The following is an 8,287-nucleotide window of genomic DNA, read 5'->3' as shown; positions in this document are numbered from 1 at the left end:
AATCAAAAGAAATCAGCCAAGACCTCAGAAAAAAATGGGAGACCTCCACAAGTCTGGTTCATCCTTGGGAGCAATTTCCAAATGCCTGAAGGTACCACGTTCATCTGTACAAACAATAGTACGCAAGTATAAACACCATGGGACCACGCAGCCGTCATACCACTCAGGAAGGAGATGCGTTCTGTCTCCTAGAGATGAACGTACTTTGGTGCGAAAGTGCAAATCAATCCCAGAACAACAGCAAAGGACCATGTGAAGATGCTGGAGGAAACGGGTACAAAAGTATCTGTATCCACAGTAAAACGAGTCCTATATCAACATAACCTGAAAGGCCGCTCAGCAAGGAAGAAGCCACTGCTCCAAAACCACCATAAAAAGACAGATTACGGTTTGCAACTACACATGGGGACAAAGATACTTGGTCTGAAAAAGATACTTGGTACTTGGTCTGATGAAACAAAAATAGAACTGTTTGGCCATAATGACCATTGTTATGTTTGGAGGAAAAAGGCGGAGGCTTGCAAGCCGAAGAACACCATCCCAACTGTGAAGCACGGGGGTGGCAGCATCATGTTATGGTGGGTGCTTTGCTGCAGGAGGGACTGGTGCACTTCACAAAATGGATGGCATCATGAGGCAGGAAAATGATGTGGATATATTGAAGCAACATCTCAAGACATCAGTCAGGAAGTTAAAGCTTGGTTGCACATGTGTCTTCCAAATGGACATTGACCCCAAGAATACTTCTAAAGTTGTGGCAAAATGGCTTATGGACAACAAAGTCAAGGTATTGGAGTGGCCACCACAAAGACCTGACCTCAATCCTATAGACAATTTGTGGGCGGAACTGTAAAAGCGTGTGCGAGCAAGGAGTCCTACAAACCTGACTCAGTTACATCAGCTCTGTCAGGAAGAATATGCCAAAATTCACCCAAATTATTGTGGGAAGCTTGTGGAAGGCTACCCGAAATGTTTGAACCAAGTTAAACAATTTAAAGGCAATGCTACCAAATACTACTTGAGTGTATGTAAACTTCTGACCCACTGTGAATGTGATGAAAGAAATAAAAGCTGAAATAAATCATTCTCTCTACTATTATTCTGACATTTCACATTCTTAAATTAAAGTGGTGATCCTAACTGACCTAAGACAGGGATTTTTTCCTCTGATTAAATGTCAGGAATTGTGAAAAACTGAGTTTAAATGTATTTGGCTAAGGTGTATGTAAACTTCCGACTTCAACTGTATATAAACAAGTTAAGAAAAAAGTAACTAAAATAAATCTGTTTTATTATCTTCTGAAACAATTATCTTCTCCTGTCTTGAATGTAGAAGCTGTATTTTGCGGTCTCCCAAAATAATTGTAATCTCTCAAGCTGTCTGTACCCATGGTAGAGACTCTGCCATACATGCCTTCAAACTACTGTAAAAACCCTTAATTATGCCCATACCTATAGAATACATTTCAGGGGCTCTATGCAACACCTTTAAACAATTCCCTCAGGAAAGGGAAAAGTATTCCTTACGGTAAATCCTGTTTTATGCAACTGGGCACATGGTCAGAAGTAGTGAACTATAAATGGACACATCCCTTCTCTGTCCATAAACTATGGTTTAACATAATACTGTTCTGGAAAGTTGTCAGTAAGTTAGAGCTCAAAGGAGGCTAGGGCTTCTCCCAGGAATATAACATATAATCAAGTGTTTGTTTATGGTAATAGGTTCTCCTGAAAGACAGGAACTAGTAGCTACAAGCTCTGCTAGCATGGTCTCCACTGGGAGGAGATTTATTCATACACATTTCTAGGGCCTTATAAAGTCCTTGTTATGGAGAACGTGCACAGAATCACAGAATCAAGACATTAAAACCAAATGAATCAATATTTAAAAATGTATTGGCTTTAGTGGGAAATAAACAAAAATGTATTAAACTTATTCGAAAAGGCCTTCATTTTAATCGAAAGACATGAAACAAATGCAACAGTGATTCGTATTTTCCTGCAACTTTCTGAAAACGGCACAGGAATGCCCCGTGTGTGTCAGTACGCGCGCTGGATGCGGTGCACGTATGTGTCTACACTTTGTGTAGCCACTAGCATATAACCATTCTAATTAGAACTGTGTTCTGGCAGAGATGGAAAGGCTTTTCTTAAAACCTTCTCAATTAAATGTGAACTACAAAAACCTTCTAAATTAAATGTGAACTACAAAAACCTTCTCAATTAAATGTGAACTACAAAGTAACCTGTGCCTACCTGGCAGAATGATATCATGATTATCTGCGTCAATCCAGGCGCCATTTGTATTGCTAACTCTGCAGTCACATGAGCGCTACAGAAACATTGCTAACCAAACAGTGGTCTCTGGCTGGTGCACACTTGAATTAAAGGGTAACTACTGAGGTGATTTAAGCACTGGTTGTAGACTAACAACATCGAATTGTGTTGTTTTTTTCTTTTAAAAAGTTTCATATTGAGAGCAAAAACCTGAAAAAACTGGGGAAAACTGAAACCAGGAAAAACAAAACAGAGAAAACGGAATCTGGGGGACAAAAAGGAATTAGGCAAACAATAAAACAAATTTTCAGAACAAGCTCCAAATCCAACAACGCAGTAATCAATATTAATGTATCACTAAAAATAACTTAAGGTAGAACAAAAACACACGTGAAATAAAGATAAGAAATAAGAAGAACACGAGAAAGTAAGAAGCAACAGTGCCTTCGGAGAGTATTCAGACCCTTTGACTTTTTCCACATTGTTATGTTACAGCCTTATTCTAAAATGGATTAAATAATTTTTAACGCCTCATCAATCTACACAAAATACCCCATAACAACAAAGCAAAAACAGGTTTTCAGAAATGTTTGCTAAAATAAACCTGGAATATTACATAAGTATTTTGACCCTTTACTCAGTACTTTGTTGAAGCACCTTTGGGAGTGATTACAGCCACAAGTCTTCTTAGATATGATGCAACAAGCTGGGCACACCTGTATTTGGGGAGTTTCTCCCATTCTTCTCTGCAGATCCTCTCAAGCTCTGTCAGGTTGGATGGGGAGCATGTCTGCACAGCTATTATCAGGTCTCTCCAGAGATGTTTGATTGGGTTCAACTCCGGGCTCTGGCTGGGCCACTCAAGGACATTCAGAGACTTGTCCCGAAGCCACTCCTGCGTTGTCTTGGCTGTGTGCTTAAGGTCGTTGTCCTGTGGAAGGTGAATCTTCACCCCAGTCTAAGATCTTGAGCACTCTGGAGCAGGCTTTCATCGAGGATCTCTCTGCACTTTGCTCCGTTCATCTTTCCCTCGATCCTGACTAGTCTCCCAGCTCCTGTCGCTGAAAACCATCCCACAGCATGATGCTGCCACCACCATGCTTCACTGTAGGGATGGTGCTAGATTTACTCCAGACGTGACATTTGGCATTCTGGCCAAAGAGTTCAATCTTGGTTTCATCAGACCAGAGAATCTTGTTTCTCATGGTCTGAGAGTTCTTCAGGTGCCTTTTGGAAAACTCTAAGCGGGCTGTCATGTACCTTTTACTGAGGAGTGGCTTCCGTCTGGCCACTCTACCATAAAGTTTGGATTGGTGGAGTGCTGCTGAGATGGTTGTCCTTCTGGAAGGTTCTTCCATCTCCTTAGAGGAACTCTGGAACTTTGTCAGAGTGACCATCGGGTTCTTGGTCACCTCCCTGACCAAGGCCTTTCTCCCCCGATTGCTTAGTTTGGCCAGGCGGCCAGCTCTAGGAAGAGTCTCGGTGATTCCAAACTTCTTCCATTTAGGAATGATGGAGGCCACTGTGTTCTTGGGGACCTTTAATGCTGCAGACATCTGTGCCTCGACACAATCCTATCTCGGTGCTCTAGGGACAATTCCTTCGACCTCATGGCTTGGTTTTTGCTCTGACATGCACTGTCAACTGTGGGACCTTATATAGGCAGGTGTGTGCCTTTCCAAATCATGTCCAATCAATTGAATTTACCACAGGAGGACTCTTAGTTTACAAATCTTAGTTTACATTGGCGCGTTATGTTCAGCAATGTTTGCCTCCAAAACATCCGGTGATTTTGCAGAGAGCCACATCAATTTAGAGAAATATTCATATTAAACATTGATAAAAGATACAAGTATTATACATGGAACTTTAGATAAACTTCTCCTTAATGCAACCGCTGTGTCAGATTTCAAAAAAACTTTACGGAATAAGCACACCATGCTATAATCTGAGTACAGCGCTCAGAGCCCAAACAAGCCATACAGATATCCGCCATGTTGTGGAGTCAACAGAAGTCAGAAATAGTATTATAAATATTCACTTACCTTTGATGATCTTCATCAGAATGCACTCCCAGGAATCCCAGTTCCACAAAAAATGTTTGTTTTGTTCGATAACGTCCATAATTTATGTCCAAATACCTCCTTTTTGTTCGCGCGTTTAGTTCCAAAATCCAAATTGATGAAGCGCAGGCCAGACGAAAAGTCAAACAGTTCCATTACAGTTCGTAGAAACATGTCAAACGATGTATAGAATCAATCTTTAGGATGTTTTTAACATAAATCTTCAATAATGTTTCAACCGGAGAATTCCTTTGTCTGTAGAAATGCGATGGAACGCAGCTAACTCTCACGGGGGCGCGCCTGAGTGAGCCCGTGGCACTCTGCCAGACCCATGACTCAATCAGCTCTCATTCCCTCATCCTTCACAGTAGAAGCATCAAACAAGGTTCTAAAGATTGGTGGAATCTGGTGGAAGCCTTAGGAAGTGCAATAGACACTGTATATTGGATAGGCAAACCTACAAACCTCAGATTTCCCACTTCCTGGTTGGATTTCTTTTCAGGTTTTTCCCTGCCATATGAGTTATGTTATACTCACAGACATCATTCAAACAGTTTTAGAAACGTCAGAGTGTTTTCTATCCAAATCTACTAATAATATGCAGCAACAAAGTCCTTCAATACCCGTGACGGTAATTCATTAACATTACAGTTACCAGACATAGACTTAATAGCCTTCCAAAACTTTCTAGGGTCATTCAGGTTATCAGTGGTAACAGACATAAAATATATGGTGGCATATTTCTGTATTGCCAAATGAGGAGAGAGACAAACGTCACACACCAGTCAGAGTTATACTTAAACTACATCTTTAATAATAATAAGCTTTGCAATAGCATTTGACTTTCAACAATTCACTATTTCTAATGAACCGTTGAGAGTGACTACAGAAAATTACAAGGATCTTTTATAGCCAAGATACACCCCTCTCAACTTACATGACGAACCACAGATCTTAGGAACTGTTCACAAAGATTAAGATTTGTATGAAAGATATCTATAAAACATAGCAGACAGTTACTGCTGTGTCAACAGTTTTCATTGTAAAAACCAGTGTCTGGCCCTTCTACTCCAAACTGGAACCGTCTCTCCCTGGTACGAAATAGAACAGAACCATTAGCTCATGTTCTCTGGAATGCTCTTTAGGTTTTATCACCCAAAGACATCGTAAATCTCCTTTGTCAGTGCTATCTCATAGAGGCCCATCCTCAGTGGAACACACACACACACAATGGTTAACAGAATACTATATTCTGTCGAATAAAACAACCATTATAATGTAATACAAGCATTATAACATAATCTTGCAATTTTCCACGACAAATATTCAGACTTGGCCTTCCTGAGAAGAAAAGAACACTTGTTTCGTAACTGCCTAAAAATAAGCCAATCAGCATCAGAACATGATTTCCTTGCTTTAGCCCAGGCTAAATTACGGTCGTGAATAATACAAGACAGCTCAGAAGAAAATCATGGATTATCCCGCCCTTTAACCCTGAACCTGCGGAATGGGGCATGTTTGTTTACTATTTGGGAAAAACCATCATGAAAGAATTTCCAGGCAGTTTCCACATCAGGGATAAGCTCAATCTTGCTCCAGTCAAAATAAAACAAATCATGAAGGAAAGCCTGCTCATTAAAACATGTCAAATTTCTCTTACGAATAAAATGTGTGTTTGTCTTAGGAACCTTAGTATTTCTAACAGCAACAACAGTACAATGGTCACTTAAATCATTACAGAAAACACCAACCGCAGAATATTTATGTGGAACATTTGTCAATATCAAATCAATCAGGGTAGATTTTTCTGGGCATTTAAGATTTGGGCGAGTGGGTGAGTTAATCAACTGGGTAAGATTCATAGAATTACAAAAGATTTTTAAATCATCAGACACCGGCTTTAACCAACACCAGTTGAGATCACCAATCAAGATCATTTCACTGTAAAGAACTTTAAACATAAGGTTCATCAGAGTAGAAAATGCATCACCGAGAGCAGAGGGGGGTCTATAACAGCCAATCACAGTTATAGAGAGACCCTTTGAAACCTCAATATTCAAAGCAAGAAATTCCAACTGTTTACAAATAGTTTCAGACTTTGCCACACTTACAGGGAATTTAGTTTTTACATACATAGCCACACCCCCACCTTTCTTAACCCGATCAGTGCGATAAACATTGTAACCACTTATACAAATATCCTTATCAAAAACAGACTGCTGAGCCAGGTTTCAGAAAAACACAATTACATCAGCATCAGTTGATTAGCTCAAATCCTAACCCCATACATTTTTGACAACAGGCTGGCGTACATTTAATACATTTGCAAACATTTCTTAAACCTGTTTTCGCTTTGTCATTATGGTTTATTGTGTGTAGATTGATGAGGATGTTTTTATTTAATATATTTTAGAATAACGCTGTAACATAAACAAAATATGGAAAAAGGGAAGTGCATTGGGTCTGAATACTTTCCTAATGTACACGATTAGTTCCAATACCATATTTGCAATGTGCAGGGATACTGGAGTGATAGAGGTATATATGTATAGGGGTAAGATGATTAGGCATCAGGATATAATACACAGAGTAGCAGCAGTGTAAATTATGATGTGTGTGTGTGTGTGTGTGTGTGTGTGTGTGTGTGTGTGTGTGTGTGTGTGTGTGGTGTGGTGTGTGGTGTGGTGTGTGTGTGTGTGTGTGTGTGTGTGTGTGTGTGGTGTGTGTGTGTGTGTGTGTGTGTGTGTGTGTGTGTGTGTGTGTGTGTGTGTGTAGAGTCAGTATGAATGTGATTATGGTATGTGTGTGTTGGAGTGTCCATATGCGTGGTGTTTAGAGTTCTGTGAGTGTGCATAAAGACAAAAAAATGTGTTTTCAAAAATAAAAGAATACAAGGGTCAGCACAGATAGTCCATGTAGCCATTGTGTTAGCTATTTAGCAGTCTTATGGCTTGGGATTGAAGCTGTTCAGAAGCCTGTTGATGTCAGACTTGATGCACTGGTATTGCTTGCCGTGTGGAAGCAGATAGTACAGTCTACGGCTTGGGTGGCTGGAGTCTAACGATTTTCTGGCCCTTCCATTCACACCGCTTGATATAGAGGTCCTGGATGCCAGGGAGCTTGGCCCCAGTGATGTACTGGGCTGTCTCCTCTGTAGCAGCATGCGATGCCAAACAGTGATGCAGCCAGTCAAGATGCTCTCAATGGTGCAGCTGTATAATTTTTTATAGTATTTTACACATTTTGCCATGAGGCAGGGAGAAAATGTTACTGTTTTAGAGCTCAGGGATTCTTGAAAGACAGGACAGTCTCAACTTTTTTCCCACAAATATTTGTTCTTAAAATTAACAAAATGTTAAATATAGATTTTGATAGACCAAAGTATCAGCTATCACACCATGTAAAGGAGCAGCCTCCCATTTTTATTTTTGTATAAAATGCAACTAACTGGATGTCAACTCTGTCAGACACCATAAAATTCCCCTAACGTACATTTTAAGCTCAAATAATGCAAAATAAAAACAATTCAACTATAATAATACAAAATCACTGCCAGACAAGGATTGTCCAGACTTTCAAGAATCCCTGAGCTAATTTCCCGCTATTGTACACATTTCCTGCAATTCTTCCCCAGAACTACGTCAGTGCACGCACGCACACACACACACAGAGTTAATTAGTCAGGAGGAATAATGGCTCAGGCCATGGTAATGAGCAGGAGCATTTGGGTCAACTAAGCACGTGGAGTGTTTGTGTGTATGTGTAAGTGTGTGTGTCTGCTGCAACCAAGTGTGAGAGCGAGAGAGAGAGAGAGAAAGAGAGAGAGAGGGGTGGGAGAGACGGCAGCAGAGCATGAGAAATGTGATTGATGTGTAATTAAATTTGTGTGTCAGTCCAACTAAGTCCTCCACTCCACTCCACACACACACACACACGCACACGCACAC

The sequence above is a fragment of the Salvelinus sp. IW2-2015 genome, linkage group LG9 (assembly GCF_002910315.2).
Source record: "Salvelinus sp. IW2-2015 linkage group LG9, ASM291031v2, whole genome shotgun sequence".
Taxonomy (NCBI): Eukaryota; Metazoa; Chordata; class Actinopteri; order Salmoniformes; family Salmonidae; genus Salvelinus; species Salvelinus sp. IW2-2015.
This window is presented reverse-complemented; position numbering follows the sequence as displayed.